The sequence below is a fragment of the Camponotus vicinus genome, unplaced genomic scaffold, assembly GCF_025532165.1.
Source record: "Camponotus vicinus isolate PSW18456_S1 unplaced genomic scaffold, iyCamVici1.0 SCAF_7, whole genome shotgun sequence".
Lineage (NCBI taxonomy): Eukaryota > Metazoa > Arthropoda > Insecta > Hymenoptera > Formicidae > Camponotus > Camponotus vicinus.
In genome coordinates, this window is record NW_028141979.1 from 13,930,016 (window position 1) to 13,956,187 (window position 26,172).

The window sequence follows — 26,172 nt, forward strand, 5'->3', positions numbered from 1 at the left end:
GTCGGATGGTACTTTGCGTATCCAAGATTTATATCGATCATCACTTAGCCAAGCTTCTAAAAAATTTCGCTCACGTTTTTTGGTTAATTGATCACACATTTTGATTATCTATTCTTAACTTAATTTATTTTCTCGTCGGCACAATATCACCAATCTTTTGTCGATTGCTTTGAACTATCTTTTGACTGGGTTACGAACGTATTCGCAAGACAAGCACAGTCAACAGTCAACAATCAACAATTAGTCGATAACAGTCGACATGAGTCGAGAAAAAAACAATGTCAAACACATATAATATTTTAAATATATATTTGGATATACAGAGTGTCCCAGATCACCCGTACATCCCTTTTAAAATGAAAATAAATGGCTTTTATCAAAAATCGCGAACAATTTTTAAGTAAATCGGGTACGCTCTATCAAATGGTGATATTTTCAACTTCTGATTCCGACCGGAAATACGCCATCCGCATCGGAAGTCGAATTTTTTTAGAGGTACATGGTACTTTTTATTACAGATTCGAATTGTACATGGAAAAATAAGAAACTTTTGTATCAAACGTTTTTTCTGAAACGTATTTTTTTTTTAAATACGTTTTAAATTTTTTTAACGCATTTAATGCATTCTTTCAAGCGTCAGAAACGAGAATCCATTTATTGCAGCCAAAATCTAAAAACTTTCTTTTCCAAATCTGTGGAAATTTTATAAAAGAAGAATATTTAAAACCATTTTCTTCAAATATTATATTCTCATTAAAAGAAAATCAAAAACCTATTAATGAAATTATTTTGGGATCAGAATGTGAGGAATATCTGAACGAATTAACGTTGAAAGATCACATAAACATAGTTAAAATTGTTCGAGAGAACTGTTTAACATTTTATGTGACTGCTGCAGAAGAAATTTGTAAAAGGTTACCTATAAATAATGAATTTTTATTAAAATTACAAGTTTTTTAACCATCTGTAAGTTTATTCGATAATAATAGACAAACATCATTTGATGATGTTTCTTTCGTAGCTAAAACTCTCGGCGGTTTTGATGAAGATGCTTTAAAAAAATAATGGATTGCATTAGCATCAGACAGTGGAAGAAAAACAAAATTTTTCTAAATTAAATTTTGACAATATGTGGAAAGCAATTTTACAACGTCGGCACACGAATAATGTTTCTAAATATTCCAATTTAACGAATATTATAAATACTATTCGGACGCTTCCGAATTCTAATGCCGATCCTGAGAGAATGTTTTCTCTTTTGAACAATTTAAAAACGAAAACACGTAATAGCTTTACAACGGTTTCCGTTAATTCTATTTGTGTGTTTAAGTCCGCATTAAAAACTAGAGGAGAAACAGCTTTAAATATGCTCATTAATGAAGAGCATTTATCTCTTATGTCGGCGGATAAATTATATGCCGCTAATAAAAACAATTTAAAAGTCCATGCGGATGCTGACGTAGCAGGTCCTTCCTGCGATAAATAATTTTAAAACAAATTTTTATATATATCACTTAAAAAATAAGTGTGTAAAGATATATATACAGGGTGACCCATTTTAACTTAGGCAGCCAAATAACTCGAAAAATAAGCACACTACGAAAAAATGTTTGGAATCAAAATTTTGTCATTTCGAGAGGGACGTACAATGACGTTAAAATGAGCCCCCCCACCCCTCCCCCTGGGCGGTGAGGGGGGGCAAGTTTGAAATCTTAAATGGGAACCCCTATTTTTTATTGCATATTCGGAATCTTTGGCTAAAAACACATACAATTTGTCTGAAACATTTTTCTCGATTCATGATAGATGGCGCTGTAATCGACGAAATTCAATTTCTTCGATTTCTCTTACTGAGAACCCATGATTACGATTCTGCAATAAATTTACAATAAAAATACCACGTTTTCATTGTTAATACTCGAAATTAGTCTTAAAACAAACTTCTCATTATTTTTTATTACTTATTAATTACTTCTCAAGAAACTGCTTTTAGCGTAACCTGCCCTTTAGGCAACTTGAATGGTCCAAAGTACCGAGACATTTTGGACTTTCCATCTGATGGAGTTCCTCTAAGTATCCCTCCAAAATTTTGTCCATTTAGTGCCAAAGTCACAAGTGTTTATGTATTTTTTTAACATTTGTACTCTGATAAAATTCTGGTAAAATGGCAAATTATACGCCTACAGAAGTAGTCGATATTCTTATAACCTTTGGCGAATGTGGTAGAAATTACAGACTTACTGCCCGTACTTATGCGGAGCGATTCCCAAATCGCCGCCATCCTACTGATCAACAAATTATAAACATTGAAAGGAGATCTCGTAATAATCCACTTCATCGCGAAAGGCGAAGGAATAGACTTCATAATAATAATGACCCTAGATTGCTCGCAGTTTTGGCTGTGGTTCATCAAAATCCCCATATTAGTACCCGTCAAATAGAACGAGAACTGGGAATCCCTCAAACTACGGCACATAGATTGTTACGATCAGTCAATTACCATCCGTATCATATTACTGTGGTACAGGAATTAAGTGAGGCCGACTACGTACTCAGAGTACAATTTTGTAGATGGGCTCTTGAGATGTTAGATCAGAATCCAGATTTTTTTAGTAATGTTTGTTTCAGTGATGAAGCAACATTCATCAGCAATGGTAGTCTCAATAGGCATAATTGCCACTATTGGTCACCAGAAAATCCACATTGGTATCGTGAGGTGCTTAATCAACATCGTTGGAGTTTATATGTATGGGTAGGCATTTGCAATGGCCAAGTCATTGGACCTCATTTTTTTGAACGTCCAATTAATAGTCCAATGTATTTAGAATTCCTCGAAAATGATTTGCCAGCATACCTAGAGAATGTTCCCCTTGCAGTTAGACTAAATTTATGGTATCAACAAGATGGTGCTCCTGCTCATTATGCTCGTATTGTACGGATGTTTTTGAATCAAAGGTTCCCAAATCGGTGGATAGGGCGGGGTGGACCAGTTCTGTGGCCTCCGAGATCATCGGATTTGAACCCCCTTGATTTCTTTTTATGGAGATACGTTAAAGATGCAGTGTATAGTAAAGCTCCAACGACAAGATTGAATATGATGGAAAGAATAAGAAGAGATTGTGAAGCTATAACTCCTTTAATGCTAGAAAATGTACAACGTAACTTTCGCTGTCGATTACTGTTATCCTTAGAAAATAATGGTGCACACTTTGAGCATCTCCTCCATGCGGAGAGAGCTGATAACAATGCAATCTTGCCTTAACTGGTTGGGTCACCACACGACCTTGCCTTCACTGGCTGGGTCACTACTTGACCTTGCCTTAACTGGTTGGGTCACCACACGACCTTGCCTTCACTGGCTGGATCACCACACGACCTTGCCTTCACTGGCTGGGTTACCACACGTTCAAGCACCCCGAATTGTGAGAGGCGAGGGGACTCACGTTAATCAAGCACCCCGAAGGGAACAGAAAACTGCTACGTCCACGACGTTGTTCCTGGGTTACGCTAAAAGCAGTTTCTTGAGAAGTAATTAATGAGTAATAAAAAATAATGAGAAGTTTGTTTTAAGACTAATTTCGAGTATTAACAATGAAAACGTGGTATTTTTATTGTTAATTTATTGCAGAATCGTAAGCATGGGTTCTCAGTAAGAGAAATCGAAGAAATTGAATTTCGTCGATTACAGCGCCATCTATCATGAATCGAGAAAAATGTTTCAGACAAATTGTATGTGTTTTTAGCCAAAGATTCCGAATATGCAATAAAAAATAGGGGTTCCCATTTAAGATTTCAAACTTGCCCCCCCTCACTGCCCAGGGGGAGGGGTGGGGGGGCTCATTTTAACGTCATTGTACGTCCCCCTCGAAATGACAAAATTTTGATTCTAAACATTTTTTCGTAGTGTGCTTACTTTTCGAGTTATTTGGCTGCCTAAGTTAAAATGGGTCACCCTGTATATATAAATATATATATATATATATATATATATATATGTATGTATGTATGTAAGGAAATGTGAAATAATATTTTGACCTTTTATCAATTAGAAAATTGATTATATTTTATTATTTTATTATAATTTTATTTTTAATTTTTATTTATTATTTATCATTATTTTATTATTTTAATTTTATTTTATTTTTATTATTCATTTATTAAATTTTTTACATTTCCTTTTTAACGGAAGAGACCACCACCTTCTCGCGGTTTCCGTTGAGCAACAAGATGTACGTCATACATTAATACAAAATAATAATAACAAAATACAATTCTATTAAAATAAATTTAAATATTTTATTACAATTATTTTTTTAAAGAAATTTTTTTTAATAAAAAAGCGTACATATTGGCCGAGTGGAAAAATTTAGATAAAAATTGAGATAAAAATGTTTGATAAAAATATGTAAAATTTGTTTTTGTATATGTTATATTCTCTTTTTTAAACAACATATAAACTTTTATAAAAATGAAATCAATAGGGAAATATTATGTGTGATAATAAGTATCGCTGCGATACTTGCAACGATGCAACTTGCATCGCCAACTCGCCAGCTCGAGATTTCGAGGATCACATAGCTATTGTATTCAGAGAGATAGGTAAGATACACTAGACCTCTCAGGAGAGAAGGGGATAGAAGCTAATCTATCCGTCTTCCTCTGTAAACCGAAGATGACCGAATGTCGAGCGTACACGGATGAGAGCTTATGCCTTAGTGTGCGAAAGTGGTGGGGATACAAATCGTGCCGCCGCTGGACGCAGCGTGTGCAATCTGGTAGCCTTGCCTACCACACAGCAACCCGCGCGTACGATACGCGCACGGTAGCGCGAACATTTGGGGATTCCCCCGAGCTAAATCGCAGGCCGGCCTACAGATGGCAATGAGGGCAAACCGTTTCGCATAAGTGAAGCCCGGCAGCAAGGCTACCAGATTGCATACGCTGCGTCCAGCGGCGGCACGATTTGTATCCCCACCACTTTCGCGCACTAAGTCATAAGCTCTCATCCGTGTACGCTCGACATTCGGTCATCTTCGGTTTACAGAGGAAGACGGATAGATTAGCTTCTGTCCCCTTCTCTCCTGAGAGGTCTAGTGTATCTTACCTATCTCTCTGAATACAATAGCTATGTGATCCTCGAAATCTCGAGCTGGCGAGTTGGCGAAGCAAGTTGCATCGTTGCAAGTATCGCAGCGATTATCACACATATTTTCCTATTGATTTTTTTTTTATAAAAGTTTATATGTTGTTTAAAAAAGAGAATATAACATATATAAAAACAAATTTTACATATTTTTATCTAACATTTTTATCTCAATTTTTATCTAAATTTTTCCACTCTTGGCCAATATGTACGCTTTTTTATTAAAAAAAAATTTCTTTAAAATAATAATTGTAATAAAATAATATTTAAATTTATTTTAATAGAATTGTATTTTGTTATTATTATTTTGTTATTAATGTATGACGTACATCTTGTTGCTCAACGGAAACCGCGAGAAGGTGGTGGTCTCTTCCATTAAAAAGGAAATGTAAAAAATTTAATAAATGAATAATAAAAATAAAACAAAATTAAAATAATAAAATAATGATAAATAATAAATAAAAATAAAAAATAAAATTATAATAAAATAATAAAATATAATCAATTTTCTAATTGATAAAAGGTCAAAATATTATTTCACATTTCCTTACATACATATATATATATATATATATATATACAGGGCGATCCTGAAAAACGTCTGTAAAATGACGTATTCCTGACACCATTCTAAGACAATTTTTCCTTTACCAAAATTTGATTTGAAGCGTAGTTTTTGAATTATTAAAGGAAGTAGTTAACGTATGACGGGTCGAATACAAGAGGCAGGCGAGGGTGGCGCGATTCACCGTCAGACGCGGGTACTTACGCGGGGCGCCTGCTGCGATCAGCTGGTCGGTATACACATACAGACACACATGCGAACACATACATTCTCTCTCTGTCTGTCTGTCTGTCTCTCTCTCTCTCTCTCTCTCATTCGCTCACTCACCTGTAATTTTTTTTTTTTTTTTTACGAGAGAGGGGAAAATGCATTTTATGCATACCCACCGGTCGATCCAGTGAGTTATGTGGGACTCGAGTACCAAGTCGAATTACCAACTCGATACTCCCTACCCACTAAAAACCCCTCTCTTTTCACGAATTTCCTTTGACACACTGTTCCTCTGACTTCCCGAGATCTGTTTTCACATAACGTCAAAAAATAGTTATCATTACCTTGCTCGATGACTTTTGATGTATTGCTGTAATTGCTTGAAGGAGAAATGAATTTTCCGATAGATCGTACGTTCTCAAATGTAACGTAGATATCACGTTGCAAAAGACAAGAAATCCACACTAAATTATTAACTGAAAGTTTTTCTTCTTTCATGAACTGTATTCTTTTACAAACTTTAACGTAATCACATTTATTTACTCACTCGATGAGACGAGAAATTTACTAATGACTCTATTACTAATCACTATTAATCACTGTCGAATAATAACTGTTGGCGATTAAAAATCACTCGATGAAAGAAACACGCGCGGACACGTTACTACACGACGCGACGACGCGACAATGCGACGATAATTATTCGGCGACTGCAAGCAGTTTTTTGTCATGGTAGGTTGCGGTAGGTTAATGTACTACTGGCGCTATCAAACGCGATCATGTGTTCGATTGAAGAATGCGGTAAACACAATAAACATTTAACATATTAATATTATTATTATCATGAATGTGTGTGATATCCATACATCGTATGATATCTATTTAAAAATTAATTAGATTAAATAAGTGTTTTTAAAATATTTATTACTTTTACTATTATTATGTAAAATATTTATATTAAATATTTATTTAACTATTTTATCTATTTATTTATTTATTTATCTATTTCACCTATTTATTTTTAACTATTTATTATCAATGATCGAAAATCGGTCATTGATAATAATGTCTCCGGATCAACGTATCGGACAAAAAAAGTTATCCATTTATTATTAGTGAGATCAGATGTTTCATCGATAAATATCGAAAATTTTGTGTTTTGAATAATATTGACAACACGATTAGTCTCAACCGGGCATACAACGTTTGTAATATTTGTACATTTTTTTATTTGTAAATATTTGTACATTTTGTTCGGCCCATACTCATACTATTCAACACATTAGGATCTTTTCTTATATGTTGGAAAAAATTAAGAATTTCTTTTGCCGTTTGATAAGGAATATTTTTCTCAGCAATTAATGCGGCATATCTGATTTCCGCTGATTTCTTACGCTCATCAAAAGATAAAAGTGATTCATTAATTTGTATATTTGAATCCTCATTCGAAACTCTTGTTTCAATATAATTTTTTTCTTTATTTATATGAACATTAGATTCTGCGTGACGATAGATTTGCGATAAACCGCCAGCGATAGATTTATCACAAATCGAACAAAAAAATAAGCTTGCATCATGTGGCACTTCACGTAACCAACATTTAAATTGCTGAATTTCTAACCATTTTTGTTGAAATTTTGATTTACGCAATTTTTTTATTGGCGAATCAACATTATTATTATTATCAGTTAGCGTATTTACCTTAATATTATTTTTGTGACACGCAGAATCCGCATGTCTTGATAGTGTTGAATTGCACGAATAATTATTATTACATATACTACAATAATAAAGACTATCGTCGGATAGTACTTTGCGTATCCAAGATTTATATCGATCATCACTAAGCCAAGCTTCTAAAAAATTTCGCTTACGTTTTTTGGTTGATCACACATTTTGATTATCTATTCTTAACTTAATTTATTTTCTCGTCGGCACAATGTCACTAATCTTTTGTCGATTGCTTTGAACTATCTTTTGACTGGGTCACGAACGTATTCGCAAGACGAGCACAATCAACAGTCAACAATCAACAATTAGTCGATAACAGTCGACATGAGTCGAGAAAAAAACAATGTCAAACACATATAATATTTTGAATATATATTTGGATATACAGGGTGTCCCAGACCACCCGTACATCCCTTTTAAAATAAAAATAAATGGCTTTTATCAAAAATCGCGAACAATATTTAAGTAAATCGGGTACGCTCTATCAAATGGTTATATTTTCAACTTCTGATTCCGACCGGAAATACGCCATCCGGATCGGAAGTTGAATTTTTTTAGAGGAACATGGTACTTTTTATTACAGATTCGAATTGTACATGAAAAAATAAGAAACTTTTGTATCAAACGTTTTTTCTGAAACGTATTTTCTTTTTTTAAAATATGTTTTAAATTTTTTTAACGCATTTAGTGCATTCTTTCAAGCGTCAGAAACGAGAATCTATTTATTGCAGCCAAAATCTAAAAACTTTCTTTTCCAAATCTGTCGAAATTTTATAAAAGAAGAATATTTAAAACCATTTTCTTCAAATATTATATTCTCATTAAAAGAAAATCAAAAACCTATTAATGAAATTATTTTGGGATCAGAATGTGAGGAATATCTGAACGAATTAACGTTGAAAGATCACATAAACAGTTAAAATTGTTCGAGAGAACTGTTTAACATTTTATGTGACTGCTGCAGAAGAAATTTGTAAAAGGTTACCTATAAATAATGAATTTTTATTAAAGTTACAAGTTTTTCAACCATCTGTAAGTTTATTCGATAATAATAGACAAACATCATTTGATGATGTTTCTCTCGTAGCTAAAACTCTCGGCGGTTTTGATGAAGATGCTTTAAAAAAAGAATGGATTGCATTAGCATCAGACCTTACAGTGGAAGAAAAACAAAATTTTTCTAAATTAAATTTTGACAATATGTGGAAAGCAATTTTACAACGTCGGCACACGAATAATGTTCCTAAATATTCCAATTTAACGAATATTATAAATACTATTCGAACGCTTCCGAATTCTAATGCCGATCCTGAGAGAATGTTTTCTCTTTTGAACAATTTAAAAACGAAAACACGTAATAGCTTTTCAACGGTTTCCGTTAATGTTATTTGTGTGTTTAAGTCTGCATTAAAAACTAGAGGAGAAACAGCTTTAAATATGCTCATTAATGAAGAGCATTTATCTCTTATGTCGGCGGATAAATTATATGCCGCTAATAAAAACAATTTAAAAGTCCATGCGGATGCTGACGTAGCAGGCCCTTCCTGCGATAAATAATTTTAAAATATATTTTTATATACATCACTTAAAAAATAAGTGTGTAAAGATATATATGTATATATATGTATATGTGTGTGTGTGTGTGTGTGTGTGTGTGTGTGTGTGTATATATGTATGTAAGGAAATGTGAAATAATATTTTGACCTTTTATCAATTAGAAAATTGATTATATTTTATTATTTTATTATAATTTTATTTTTTATTTTTATTTATTATTTATCATTATTTTATTATTTTAATTTAATTTTATTTTTATTATTCATTTATTAAATTTTTTACATTTCCTTTTTAACGGAAGAGACCACCACCTTCTCGCGGTTTCCGTTGAGCAACAAGATGTACGTCATACATTAATACAAAATAATAATAACAAAATACAATTCTATTAAAATAAATTTAAATATTATTTTATTACAATTATTTTTTTAAAGAAATTTTTTTTTAATAAAAAAGCGTACATATTGGCCAAGAGTGGAGAAATTTAGATAAAAATTGCAACTTGCATCGCCAACTCGCCAGCTCGAGATTTCGAGGATCACATAGCTATTGTATTCAGAGAGATAGGTAAGATACAATAGACCTCTCAGGAGAGAAGGGGACAGAAGCTAATCTATCCGTCTTTCTCTGTAAACCGAAGATGACTGAACGTCGAGCGTACACGGATGAGAGCTTATGACTTAGTGCGCGAAAGTGGTGGGGATACAAATCGTGCCGCCGCTGGACGCAGCGTATGCAATCTGGTAGCCTTGCGCGGCAGCCTCTGTATATAAGGACGAACGCAGCGACGGAACATCGAGTCTCAGCTCACTAAGTCTCAGGGCTAGCGCACAAACATTGCCGTAGTGCCTTACGCCATGACCACCTTACGTACATGACCTTATGTTACATGACATGTAACATAAGGTTCTTACGTAAGTTGGCGTAAGGCGCTACGGCAATGTTTGTGCGCTGGCTCTCAGAGTGCGATCGCTCAGTAAAAGACCAGTAGCTGCAGAAACTCTTTTGAAATCGGAGTCTTTGATTACGTGTAACCTTTCGGCAACAAGGCTTACGCCTCGACGACATTCGTCACCGGCGGAGTCAGATACCACGGCTAGTGTCTACGCCCTGATCACCCGGGCCGATACAGCAGCCGTGGAGAGGAGGTGCAGAACCGGAGAAACGAGTCTCCTTCGAGCTTCTGCCGTGGGTCTTGCGGCCAATTACGTTGGAGCCTCCACGCTTGACCAGGCCTCCTCGTCAACTCCTGGAAACCTGGGACATACGTATCCGGCGATATACCTCGCCAACTGGACCTTGGGCGGTTCTCAAGCCGCTATCACCACTGCCTCCTTCATCACGGACAAGGACGACTCAAGGGACGCAAACCAATCCCTTAAGCCGTATCCACAGGGGAACGCAGGCAAGCAACTTAACCACAGAGCAAGGCACCCAATCGGATTCCGACTGGGAAGCGAGCACTACGACAGCTACGCAGACCGAGCTGACCGGAAGCCTCGTGGACGAGAATAACAACCACTCCTGGGGGCCAATAAAATTTACCAAGACGACCCCACGAATCTCCTACCGAGAACGCTCGTATATAAACGGTCCTTATCAGGACCATTGTAAATAGACTTGAATAAACTGTATATAGCTCCACACTCTCTCTCTCTTCAATTCAGCGGATCCTTCACCCGGCGAGCGTGCGAACATACACAGCACTAGGGAATCACTATCTTCCCTTAGCGGCGAAATGACGAACACACGGGCGGTGATAGAGCGACTACCACCGCACGACCCTATAATTACATACATTATATTAATTAATTACATTATATTAATTAGATACATTATAAAATAAATGAGCTTTTAAATCATTCATATCATAGCTTTTAAATCATTCAATTCATTTCATATGCACACAATATGCAATGGAGCTCTATTAATAGCAGTAATTTTATGGCAAGAGCGTCAAAAATTTTATTATTTGCCGGGTACAATATTCCACGAGTAAATAATTGTAATAAATTTGTAAATAATTATAGTGAATAATTGTAGTGAAATTTGTAAATAATTGTAGTTGCTTACGGAAGGCAAAGCAATTGATTCTTTTAGTTTTCTATAATTTTGCGGACTTAAAAAATATAAAGATAAAGCAAATTTTTTGAAGTCAGGATAGTATCTTATATCACGTTTGCTTTTGATTTGTCTATCAATTTGCGCAGATAATAACTTGGCAAAATTTTTAGATAATAACTTATAGCCTAAATTCCTTAAAATTTCATATTCGGCCTCTTCTTTAACCGTTGCTTTTCTTGTTTGTTTCTTTTTCTCCATTCGAAGTCTAACTGTTTCACCTAACGATTTGTTTTGCGCTTTTAATTTCTTGATCTTCATGCGCAATTTTCTTTTTCGAGGACTGTTTTCTTCGATTGAATTGCTGTGGGGATACTGGATCTTGCTGGACTCCTATAATATTCCCAAATATATTAGATATCAAGAAGAATAAAAAGAAATAGAAAATCAATTAATAATTATAGTTATAAAATTAAAAATGACAATAAAATATATGAAAATAACAACTGCATAAAATCTGTACATTAATTTGAAGGAAGTTATAATTGAACATAATTACCCTAACAGCACATATACACGGTGAGTCATTTTAATCTATAATCCCAATTATCTCGTTGGCAAAGCATGACAGAGAAAAAATTTTCCCACAAAAGTTGTTTGTTTCTTTGGGGGCCATAAGATGGCACCATTGGTTTGACCTTGAAGAGTCATTTGAAGGTCACGTGAAGGTCACCTTCAATTTCTTAAATGGAACCTACATTTTCTCATTACATATTCTTGTAGCTTATCTCGAGAGCTTTCCAAAACACTATAAATAAGTATTTTTCCCTCAAGTACTTATTGAGTTATGAGGCTTGAAATAATTTCTTAATTTCACATAAACCGTAAAATATCTTGTAAAATATTCATTTTTCGATTATCTTACCTTAATACTTTTATGTACAAAATAATGAGAGGAATCAATTGGTGTAAAGAAAACACATAGTTGTTTTGAAGAAAAAATATGTAATTTGCAATTGACAATTCCATATTTTTTCTTAAAAACAACTATGTGTTTTCTTTACACCAATTAATTCCTCTCATTATTTTGTACATAAAAGTATTAAGGTAAGATAATCGAAAAATGAATATTTTACAAGATATTTTACGGTTTATGTAAAATTAAGAAATTATTTCAAGCCTCATAACTCAATAAGTACTTGAGAGAAAAATACTTAATTATAGTGTTTTGGAAAGCTCTCGAGATAAGCTACAAGAATATGTAATGAGAAAATGTAGGTTCCATTTAAGAAATTGAAGGTGACCTTCACGTGACCTTCAAATGACTCTTCAAGGTCAAACCAATGGTGCCATCTTATGGCCCCCAAAGAAACAAACAACTTTTGTGGGAAAATTTTTTCTCTGTCATGCTTTGCCAACGAGATAATTGGGATTATAGATTAAAATGACTCACCGTGTAGATACTGAGAATGTTCGAAGAATATCGCAAAAGTACAATGCATATATTCTCAGAACATTTGAGATACATACTATGATATACTAAGTATATACTAAGAATGTTCTAATGTCCGCCTATTTTGATTAACGAAAAATTAATTGAAGAAGATCGGCCAATCTACGTGAGTAGAAGCGCGCGGCGACGAGAGTCGTCCCACTGTAACCTTATACTAGGCGCGCGGCGAAGCGGTGAGTGGGGAAGGAATGGTGAATCCGGGCCTCACTCACCACTCCTTCTTCACTCACCGCTTCGCCGCGCGCCTAGTATAAGGTTACAGTGGGACGACTCTCGTCGCCGCGCGCTTCTACTCACGCAGATTGGCCGATCTTCTTTAATTAATTTTTCGTTAATTATTGCGAATATCGCAAAATAGTATAGGACCTTCCTTCGTAATTTGAGCCAATCTACCTTCACACTTCAGGACTGCGAAAATTTTCCTGACACCCTGTAGAATGTTAACGATATATCTCTTGTATGTATTATATGTATATATATTCATATAGTATATCATATAGTATATTCATATGTAATCGAAATACTTTTAATAAATGCAGTAAACGCACACACACTATTTCTCATTTTAATTTCAAATAATATGTTGAATATTCTGAATCCCAACAAGGAATCCAGATTACTAAACAAATGAAAAATTTTAAATTAAGTCAGTTTATTATAAATTAAACTGACTAAAAAGAAAAAAGAAGAAACTTTGAAACTCATGTTAGTATCAGTCTTTTATGTCCATTTTATCAAAAATTAAGTACGAATTTGGTGGCGCGCGTAGCGGCAAAATGAAGAAACACATACAATATTATAGAATATCCTGAAAATATATGAGAAAGAATATACTAATACGAGATATTCAAAGTATATTGTGAGAATATATGAAAAATAATGTACAACAAGAGATGTTATGGGAATATTCTCAGTATATTACATCTCTAACGTATATTTACAGTATGAGTATAGAATATTCGAATAATATCATGTGCTGTGTGGGATATTAAATGTTGTATATTCTTATTATAAAAAACAGACTCTATTTCAAGCATATATGAATAACTTGATTTTTGAAAATGTAAACTTACTTTTTGTCAAAAGTTGACCCAGAAAATTTTGTGAGTACAGCATCTGGGTGAAGACGAGCTTTGATTTTATTGATGTACCATTTTTCTTCAAAATGTAAATGGCACAAACGACAGTTTTGACTTGCATATTCTGGGCCTTTTGATTTCAAATCTAATCTTTCACATGCTTGCACCCATTGCAACCATCTATATATATTATAAATATATCAATGTAAGAAAATAAGTATATATTATATTTAAAAATAAATAAATAAATAAATATATATATATATATATATATATATACAGGGTGATTCTGAACAGACGTTTGTCTTTAAAAAGATAAATTGTCGAGTCTATTCTGAGACGATTTTCCCTTTACCAAAATTGTCTACGAGGCTTAGTTTTTAAATTATTAAATAAAATAGTTCGCGAATTACGGAACGAGTACAAGAGGTAGACAGGGACGGCGCAACTCACCATCCGATACAGGCGATCATGTGGGGCGCGCGACGCGATCAGCTGATTGCTGCACACGATGAGTGTAACAATCAGTGTGTGTGTGTGTGTGTGTGTGTGTGTGTGTGTGTGTGTGTGTGTGTGTGTGTGTGTGTGTGTGGGGTGTATTTATGCACGCGTATCCACACATGCACCGTACTCTCTCTCTTTCTCTCTCTCTCTCTCTCTTTCTCCCTCTTTCTCTCTCACTCTCTCATTCACTCACTCACTCACTTATTCTTACCTTAATAATGAGATTCTTCATACTGCTGATAAATAGCAGTGCCCAGTGTGTTGCACGATAATAATCGTCGTCGACGAGACGTCGTTTCTTCAACACGCAGTCTGACACAAATAAGCGAAGTTTTTTCTTTCATCACTTTCGACACTTTTACAAATTTATTCGCGCACTTAATCACTCACGATTGAACGATAAAAGGAGGAATTTACCAACGGTTACGGTACGAATTTAATAAACGGTTAACGCATTTAATTATTAATTACACACTCGATTAAAGAAACGCGTTAACAGAACGCGATACTCGATGCAAAGCGCGCGACGCGACGACCGACGACAAGCAGGTCAGGTTAGTACTAGCGCCTCTAGCGCTGCCAAACATAAACGTGTAGCATTACGCGCTAGTACTAACCTGACCTGCTTGTCGTCGGTCGTCGCGTCGCGCGCTTTGCATCGAGTATCGCGTTCTGTTAACGCGTTTCTTTAATCGAGTGTGTAATTAATAATTAAATGCGTTAACCGTTTATTAAATTCGTACCGTAACCGTTGGTAAATTCCTCCTTTTATCAATCGTGAGTGATTAAGTGCGCGAGTAAATTTGTAAAAGTGTCGAAAGTGATGAAAGAAAAAACTTCGCTTATTTGTGTCAGACTGCGTGTTGAAGAAACGACGTCTCGTCGACGACGATTATTATCGTGCAACACACTGGGCACTGCTATTTATCAGCAGTATGAAGAATCTCATTATTAAGGTAAGAATAAGTGAGTGAGTGAGTGAGTGAGAGAGTGAGAGAAAGAGGGAGAAAGAGAGAGAGAGAGAGAGAAAGAGAGAGAGTACGGTGCATGTGTGGATACGCGTGCATAAATACACCCCACACACACACACACACACACACACACACACACACACACACACACACACACACACACACACACACACACACACACACACACACTGATTGTTACACTCATCGTGTGCAGCAATCAGCTGATCGCGTCGCGCGCCCCACATGATCGCCTGTATCGGATGGTGAGTTGCGCCGTCCCTGTCTACCTCTTGTACTCGTTCCGTAATTCGCGAACTATTTTATTTAATAATTTAAAAACTAAGCCTCGTAGACAATTTTGGTAAAGGGAAAATCGTCTTAGAATAGACTCGACAATTTATCTTTTTAAAGACAAACGTCTGTTCAGAATCACCCTGTATATATACATATATACAGGGTGTCCCAAAAGTCCCGATACGGTCGAATATTTCATAAACTATGCACTTTAGAAAGAAATGTTTCAGACAAAAGTTGTATAGCTTGAAGGGGGCCATAAGATGGTGGCAATGATTTGACCTTGGAGAGTCATTTGAAGGTCACGTGAAGGTCACCGTCAATTTCTTAAATAGAACCCTCCATTTTTTATTGCATATTCTTGTAGCTTATCTCGAGGACTTTCCAAAACGCTATAATAAAATATTTTTCCCTCAAGTACTTTTTGAGTTATAAGGCTTGAAATCATTTCTTAATTTTACATAAACCGTAAAATATCTTGTAAAATATTCATTTTTCGATTATCTAACCTTAATACTTTTCTATACAAAATAATGAGAGGAATCAATTGGTGTAAAGAAAACACATAATTGTTTCGAAAAAAAAATGTAATTTTTAATTGCAAATTACATTTTTCTTTTTCGAAACAATTATGTGTTTTCTTTACACCAATTGATTCCTCTCATTATTTTGTATAGAAAAGTATTAAGGTTAGATAATCGAAAAATGAATATTTTACAAGATATTTTACGGTTTATGTAAAATTAAGAAATTATTTCAAGCCTTATAACTCAAAAAGTACTTGAGGAAAAATATTTTATTATAGCGTTTTGGAAAGTCCTCGAGATAAGCTACAAGAATATGCAATAAAAAATGGAGGGTTCCATTTAAGAAATTGACGGTGACCTTCACGTGACCTTCAAATGACTCTCCAAGGTCAAATCATTGCCACCATCTTATGGCACCCTTCAAGCTATACAACTTTTGTCTGAAACATTTCTTTCTAAAGTGCATAGTTTATGAAATATTCGACCGTATCGGGACTTTTGGGACACCCTGTATATATATTGTATACAGGGTGTCCCATTTTAATCGATCACCCCGAATAACTTTTTTAATTTTGATTGTAGAAAAAAATGTTTCAGACAAAAGTTATATGGTTTCAAGGGGGACATGGGACGGTGCCATTAGTTTGACCTTGAAGAGTCAGCTGAAAGTCACGTGAAGATCACTTCCAACTTTTTAAATGGGGCACCCTATATGCTTTTGCATATTCTCTTAGCTCATCTCGAGAGATTTCCAAAACACTATAATTAAGTTAGTTTTCATTAAGTACTTTCCGAGTTATGAGACTTGAAATAATTTCTTAATTTTACATAAACTGTAAAATATCTTGTAAAATATTCATTTTTCGATTATCTTACCTTAATACTTTTATGTACAAAATAATGAAAGGAATCAATTGGTGTAAAGAAAACACATAGTCATTTTTAAGAAAAAAAATGTAATTGCAAATTACATTTTTTTTTCGAAACAATTATGTGTTTTCTTTAACTGCATTTAATTAGGCATTTAAATGTGTGAGAGAGAGAACAAAAACGAAAAGAGTAAGCGAGATAAAAGTTCAGATGGCGTTACTAACCAACTTACTTATTTCGCGCATGCACACTCTGTTTTGGCCAACACAAAATCGAGAGAGTTGCGCTACTATATATACTGTGCTAATAAATCATCTGTATATACTGTGCTAATATATAAATCATCAGTGTTCGTCACATGGCCCTATTCAGGACACAGTTCTTTTATTTTGATTTTCTACCTTTCTTTTATTATATAAATATTTTTATCATTATCATTGTCATATAAATATTTTTATTACAGTTTTATCCATATGTACACAATTATATCCCAGTGAGAAATAAATTTCGTATCGATGTCGATTTGATGTCGAAAGCATTTGTCGAAATCACATCGATTTAAAGATCGATTTCGATTCGATCATGTCCATAATTTCGATATTTTTTCGACGCTAAAAGAAAATCGCCCCCCACCCTTGATTCTAATATTTGCCGATATATTATTAAGGGAATATTTTAGGAACCTATACTTTAACTATGACATTTATTATCAAAGCTGTAGATAACTTATTAAAGTTTCAGATAACCTTAAATCGAATCTACCTCGATTCAATATCAATCCCAGTGAGAAATGTTGGTCGAATCTACATCGATTCGACCAACATTTCTCACTGGGAATTTGATACAAATTCGATTTGAAGTTATGTGAAACTTTGAACAACATGTATACAACTGTAAATAAGAAATTTTTACCTCCTAATTGAGAGATTATCTGAAATATAAATTATTTAAAGCTTTGATAGAAGTAAATGTCTTAGTCAAAGAATAGCTAAAAGAATATAAAATATACCATTACCATATTGATATATAGTTGTTATAATTTTGTTATAATTTTGTTAATAAAAGCATTACATTTATTTCTTTATATTAACAATACATATTAAGTTACATAAATGAGTACATGGAGGCATCTGAAATTAAAAAGTTGCTAGTTATCACACTATACTGTATTCATATTATTCATTAGCCTAAAAATGTTTTAAAATCTAAAATTTAAATATTTATTTAAATATTTTTTAAATTGAAGCCAGCTATTTAAACATACTTAATTATCCTTTGGCGGTCTTTGACGCAAGGATGTACCGTCACTCTGTTGACGCCATTTTGCATTCGCAAGCCACGAACCAGCCACTTTTTCGGCAGTTGTCAATCAATGCTTCACCTTCAAAACTTCGGCAGTTGTCAATCAATGCTTCACCTTCAAAACTTTGCAATAGAGCACCTAAAATTTAAAAAATTATTATTTATTACACCATAGTCTGCAGTGCATATAACAATTTTTTGGTTTTATATTTTAAACAGATTATTTTCTGACTAACGTATGCACTATAGTGTGTTTATATATGTTAGTCTCAAAATAATCTGTTTAAAGTGTCAAACTAAAAAATAGTTATATTTTAAAATTTATAAACCAACTATCCTCTAATTTAAAGAAAAAAAATCACAATATAAAAAAAGGCGAAATAATAAAAGCATTACATTTATTTCCTTATATTAACAATATATATTAAGTTATATAAACATACTAGAGTAAAATCTTCTTTATAAAAACCTATAAACAACTTGTAATAAAAAAAGAACAGTCTTATAAAACACAGATATCTGTCTTTATCGCAATGTTTTCGATTGTTTAGCAATGATCTCATCTCACCAAACCAAGCTAAGAAACTTGTAATAAAGATATCCATTCTTATTTTATAAAACTATTATTCTTGCATAACTTAGGTTACGGTCGGGGAGACGCTCTGTATGCTGTGAAGCGTTTGATTGACTAATCAGGTTAAAAAAATCTTTACTCCTTTTATCCTGATTGGTCAATCAAATGCTTCAAAGCATCCAGAGCGTCTTCTCAACCGCAGCCTTGGTCAGCCTATTCCTTGAAGGCTCATTCCATTATGTTATGTTATAATGACAATACAAATGCAAGTCAATTAAAACTAAATATTTAGAGACACAGAATTAAGTAGATAAGAATAATAACATTACAATATGTATATTATAAAATATGTATCTCTTTAAGCTTAAAAACACAAATAATAAATTTATTTAAAAACATACCTTGTATAACATCCCAAATTTTTAGCGCTTGAAATTTACGTTTGTTTCCTCGACCTTGAAAACTAAAGTCTTGAGCCAAAGTATTTGTAAGAATTTTTGACATAATTTTTCTCACGGAATTCTCAAGACTAGCAGGGTCAACATATTTGGAAAAATATATGGACTAAAATAAGAAAAAAAACAAAAGAGAGATGAAACACATTTATACAACAAACTTGTAAAATAATAAAATAATATTGCAAAAACACTTACTGTTGCAGACAAGTTGCCATCATTTCTTAAGAAATTTTCAAGACAGTTCAGCTGCGCTTCAGTATTCACTGGAAGCGATGGAAAATTTGGTGGTTTTTTATAATTTTTTCACCAGGCAATAAAAAATGGTTCAGCTTTTCCTGGTTCATTAAACATATATCCATCTTGCTACTTATAGTGCTAATTTCTTTGTTTATTACACTAAATTCTTTACGAATCAGGTTTTCCAATAAAAAGTCTAAAAATTGAGAAATTATTCTACAAATTAATAAAATAATTCTACAATTTACGAAAAAATACAAAAAAAAATATGCAACTTATACTTACTAATAATTTCATCTTCCATTGATGTGGATTGAGTATTAGTATTTTCTGAAACACTTGACATACAGGGCGATCCTGAAAAACGATCCGTCTATAAAATGACATATTCCTGACACCATTCTAAGACAATTTTTCCTTTATCAAAATTTGATTTGAAGCGTAGTTTTTGAATTATGAGCAAAAATAGTTAGTAAATCACGCGTCGGGTACAGAAGGCAGGCAGGAGCGGCGCGGCGTGCCGCGAGCGCGGGCGCAGCTGAGCGCCCGACGGGTGATTATCACCGCATGAGTCGCTAACTATTTTATCTTATAACATAAAATTATGCTTTAAATAAAATTTTGGTAAAGAAGAAAATGTCTTAGAATTACGTCAGAAATACGTGTTGCTTAAAATAACGTTATTTTAATAATGAAAAGTTGTTCCGGATCGCCGGCCGTCCGACGTTGCAATCAGCTGATTGCTACACGCGATGTGTGTATGGCGGAGTGTGTGCGTAAGAGAGAGAGAGAAAGAGAGAGAAAGAGGGAGAGAGGGAGGGTAGGAGGGACAGACATTCATACACACGCACGCACTTTTTTTCTCGCTCTCTTTCTCTCTTTTACGCAACACTCATACACTCTCTCATTCAGTCTCTCACTCACACTCTCTCGGTCACTCACTCACTCACTCACCTGCTTACTCACTTGCTCATTCACCTTGTAGCAGCGTAGCGAATCTTCATGCTATGTATTGTTGTATCTGCTGCACGGTTATGATTGCTAGAGATGCGCGACACATTGAAATTTTTTCGATTATTAGTCTCACACTCGATTGACACAATACAGATTACGCGATAACGAGTTTACTGTTTATTCACTCACTATTGATTTATCGATACCAAAAATTACTTTCAAAGAAACGCGAATGCAAACAGCACATGACTCGACGCGAAGCGACGGACCGCGGAGACTGCGCGACCACAAGAGTTATGTTGCCAGAAACGCGACACGCGACATCTAACAAACGACTTGCGCGTGGCGCGTGATTGACGCGAGATAAGACGAACGATCGGGTAAAACCTTCGCATTGCGAATGCGGTAGGAAACATGAAACGTATAATGACATACTTAAAAAATTAATTATTTATTATAAATAATAACTATTAATAATTTCAAATTATAATAAATAATTATTATTTTAAAAAGCATGTGTTATACGTTATTACGTTTTCGAAATTATTGCATTCACGATGCGAAGATTTAAGTCAATCGCAAGAATAATGTAATTAAAATTACATTTGGAAAAATTTATTTTTATTCTGCTCACAATGAAATGTTCCAACGTGAAAATGTATTGGTCGCTCTGAAAAGAGCGGATTGACTAAAAAAAATTTTAAAGCAGATGCTCAAAATGCCCGCCATCCATCCTAATGCAAGCTCTCATGCGTTTTAATAAGTTTCTTTCGACGTTTTCCATTATTTCTTCGTCAATATTCCAAATAGCGAATCGTAATCTTGTCTCCAGATCTTCAATATCTTCGGGAAGCGTTTTATAAATTACTTCCTTGCAGTATCCCCATAAGAAAAAATCTAGAGGATTGAGATCCGGAGATCTTGCGGGCCAACGTATCGGGCCGTACCGACCCATCCAGCGTCCGGGAAAATTCTCGTTTAAGTAATTCGTAACGATCCTGGCGTTGTGTGGCCCAGCACCGTCTTGTTGGAAGATAATATCGTTTCTTTCAAATAATGGCACATCTTCTAAGAAATGTGGTAGATTTTCTGTTAATAAATCGACGTAGATTCTTCCAGTTAAAATATCTGGAAGAATAACTGGACCAAGTATTTCAGTGCCCATTATTCCAGCCCATACATTAATCTTCCAACGAGTTTGAAAATTTCGAAATCGCGTGACTCTGGGATTTTCTTCGCTCCAAAAGTGCATATTATGCACATTAAAAATTCCTTCTTGTGTGAATAGCGATTCATCGCTGAATATCACACGAGAGGAATATCTGGGATCTCGATCGACGTTTCGCAGAAAATTTTCGCAAAACGTTCGTCTTGCAGGGTAATCTGCTGGTCGTAAATGCTGCACGCGTGTATAATGAAACGCGTGCAACTTTTCTTCTTTTAATATTCTTTGTACGATTGTATAGGATAAATCGTGTTCTCGAGCAACTACCCGAATACTTGTTTCGGGATTATCCTCAAAAGTACGTATAACTCTCTCCGTGTTCCGTACATTTCTAACATCGCGATTTCTCCCAGCGTCGTGTTTGTTCGGCAGGACACTGCCAGTATCATACAGTCTTTGAGCTGCTCTAAGTATGACGCGACCCGATGGATGTCTTCGGTTTGGATATAATTCGGCGTATCTTCTTGCAGCAGGGTTTTGCTGCCCGTGACACTCGCCAAGTGCCATCAGCATGTCATAATATTCTTGACTTGTGTACGCTGCCATATCTTCTTCGCGCTTATTGATAATCGCTGATAATCGCAGGCTTATTGATTGCATCATCGATCGTGCGTCTAATTTATACGATCTTCGCTGAGGATCTATGCCCCTCCTCGCCTCCCGCGACCAATCGCGAATGTAGCGGACGCTAATTAGTGATTGGTCGCGGGAGGCGAGGAGGGGCATAGACCCCCAGCGAAGATCGTATAAATTAGACGCACGATCGATGATGCAATCAATAAGCCTGCGATTATCAAGACGAACGTTTTGCGAAAATTTTCTGCGAAACGTCGATCGAGATCCCAGATATTCCTCTCGTGTGATATTCAGCGATGAATCGCTATTCACACAAGAAGGAATTTTTAATGTGCATAATATGCACTTTTGGAGCGAAGAAAATCCCAGAGTCACGCGATTTCGAAATTTTCAAACTCGTTGGAAGATTAATGTATGGGCTGGAATAATGGGCACTGAAATACTTGGTCCAGTTATTCTTCCAGATATTTTAACTGGAAGAATCTACGTCGATTTATTAACAGAAAATCTACCACATTTCTTAGAAGATGTGCCATTATTTGAAAGAAACGATATTATCTTCCAACAAGACGGTGCTGGGCCACACAACGCCAGGATCGTTACGAATTACTTAAACGAGAATTTTCCCGGACGCTGGATGGGTCGGTACGGCCCGATACGTTGGCCCGCAAGATCTCCGGATCTCAATCCTCTAGATTTTTTCTTATGGGGATACTGCAAGGAAGTAATTTATAAAACGCTTCCCGAAGATATTGAAGATCTGGAGACAAGATTACGATTCGCTATTTGGAATATTGACGAAGAAATAATGGAAAACGTCGAAAGAAACTTATTAAAACGCATGAGAGCTTGCATTAGGATGGATGGCGGGCATTTTGAGCATCTGCTTTAAAATTTTTTTTAGTCAATCCGCTCTTTTCAGAGCGACCAATACATTTTCACGTTGGAACATTTCATTGTGAGCAGAATAAAAATAAATTTTTCCAAATGTAATTTTAATTACATTATTCTTGCGATTGACTTAAATCTTCGCATCGTGAATGCAATAATTTCGAAAACGTAATAACGTATAACACATGCTTTTTAAAATAATAATTATTTATTATAATTTGAAATTATTAATAGTTATTATTTATAATAAATAATTAATTTTTTAAGTATGTCATTATACGTTTCATGTTTCCTACCGCATTCGCAATGCGAAGGTTTTACCCGATCGTTCGTCTTATCTCGCGTCAATCACGCGCCACGCGCAAGTCGTTTGTTAGATGTCGCGTGTCGCGTTTCTGGCAACATAACTCTTGTGGTCGCGCAGTCTCCGCGGTCCGTCGCTTCGCGTCGAGTCATGTGCTGTTTGCATTCGCGTTTCTTTGAAAGTAATTTTTGGTATCGATAAATCAATAGTGAGTGAATAAACAGTAAACTCGTTATCGCGTAATCTGTATTGTGTCAATCGAGTGTGAGACTAATAATCGAAAAAATTTCAATGTGTCGCGCATCTCTAGCAATCATAACCGTGCAGCAGATACAACAATACATAGCATGAAGATTCGCTACGCTGCTACAAGGTGAATGAGCAAGTGAGTAAGCAGGTGAGTGAGTGAGTGAGTGACCGAGAGAGTGTGAGTGAGAGACTGAATGAGAGAGTGTATGAGTGTTGCGTAAAAGAGAGAAAGAGAGCGAGAAAAAAAGTGCGTGCGTGTGTATGAATGTCTGTCCCTCCTACCCTCCCTCTCTCCCTCTTTCTCTCTCTTTCTCTCTCTCTCTTACGCACACACTCCGCCATACACACATCGCGTGTAGCAATCAGCTGATTGCAACGTCGGACGGCCGGCGATCCGGAACAACTTTTCATTATTAAAATAACGTTATTTTAAGCAACACGTATTTCTGACGTAATTCTAAGACATTTTCTTCTTTACCAAAATTTTATTTAAAGCATAATTTTATGTTATAAGATAAAATAGTTAGCGACTCATGCGGTGATAATCACCCGTCGGGCGCTCAGCTGCGCCCGCGCTCGCGGCACGCCGCGCCGCTCCTGCCTGCCTTCTGTACCCGACGCGTGATTTACTAACTATTTTTGCTCATAATTCAAAAACTACGCTTCAAATCAAATTTTGGTAAAGGAAAAATTGTCTTAGAATGGTGTCAGGAATATGTCATTTTATAGACGGATCGTTTTTCAGGATCGCCCTGTATATAAATTTTCTCCGTGATTTGTAAAGAAATTATGACAAGCCGACTGAGAAGAGGTATGACTACTGGCGGGACTAAATGTAGACAAGTTTGTTGATGTATAAATCTCACCACTGACAGATGGCGAGACTACTTGAGTATCTCTAGATTTTCCTTCATCTGTGACAAAATTTTTAGATGGAGTAAATAAGCTTGACAATTCATCTTGTTCTACAGTCCTTGTGGAGATGGAAGAGAAAGATTTCTTTTCCGAATTATGTTTTTCCCCTTTAAATTTCTGTTTCTTGTTTTTTTGCTTTATTTTCTTAAATATTTCTCTTTTCTTTTCGTCATCCTTCTGCGAAGTTATTTTTTTAAGAAAATTTGCACGGTCTTTGTTGGAATCTTTGACAGAAGGCAAAAAAGTAGGCTGCTTAGATAGTTGAGGTATATGCTGTCTTGTAATCTTATCAGGTGACACCTGAGGTTTTTCTGGCAATGGAACAGGAGGAGGAGCTTTTATTGCAGTTTTAGATTTATTGGAAGTTTTTTTCAGAGTATTACAGTAATCTGATTTCTTAATCGTTATTTTTCTTTTGATGTTGAAGTTTAAGTCAATTTCTGGCTCAAACTCCTTATCTGATGACTCAGAGTCCAAATGAGCTGGTTTTTTTTTTTCTGAAACCTTTTCCCAATTGATTATCTGTTTCATAATTCGAATCAGCTATATACATTTTGCAAGCATTTGCAGCATCAGTATAAGTAGCTGTAAAAGAAAAAATGAATGAGACAATGAAAATATACTTATTTAGCAGACTATCAGCAAAGAATATTAAACTAATAAAAGATTTTTTGTTTCGTTTAAACATTACAAAATAATCATAAAATATATATTTAATATTTTACTTATTAAGTATATTGTAAAACATTACAATAATTTTTTATTTTTTATATAAATATTCAATTTGTAATTTAAAAGTAATTAATTTAAAATTCTTTCTTTAACTTTACGTAAAATAATTTTATCAAAAGATAGAAATCTTTGTTTTTCAGAATTTGAGTTTTCAGCAATATTGATACATTTGTCACACATAACATTAATTAATATGTAAATTAAAAATCTTCTTTTTTTAATTTTCATATTAATTAATGTTATGTGTGAAATAATAATAAAAATATAATTAATAAAAAATATTAATGTGCGATAGTAACCACTGACAATAGTATTTACCATAAAATCTTTTAATTTTGATAAATTTTTCTGACCAATCTGATTTCAATATTGCTTCCTTTTTTACAAGGATAGACGGATTTAATGGTGGCCATTTAATTTTTGCTATCATTTTATCATCAATTTCTGTAATTATCCATTTAGCAAGCCCTATATCATAAAATATATCTTCTTCGTCCTTTGGTTCGGTACCATCATCATTCAAATACTTGAATACAATAAACTGCAAAACAACAAAAGAAGCATTAAATAAATATTACAATATAACTAAAAAACAATTTTATAAAATTCTCAGGCAATATATCAAAAAGTTACATCAATAAATAATACTAATTATATAATTGGTTTTTTGATCAAATACAGATTTAAATATATATTTTGAGCAACATGTGTTAAAAAAGTATTATTTAGG

General features: G+C 34.5%; 1 long non-coding RNA gene across 1 annotated transcript in view; it reads right to left on the reverse strand.

Annotated features, from left to right (window-relative positions):
* Positions 1 to 26,172, reverse strand: part of LOC145974545 (uncharacterized) — a 59,796-nt gene that overhangs the window by 11,829 nt on the left and 21,795 nt on the right. Inside the window, exon 2 of the long non-coding RNA XR_014439727.1 lies at positions 18,290 to 18,466. This is a non-coding gene — a long non-coding RNA (uncharacterized LOC145974545). The remainder of the gene's footprint in view (positions 1 to 18,289; positions 18,467 to 26,172) is intronic.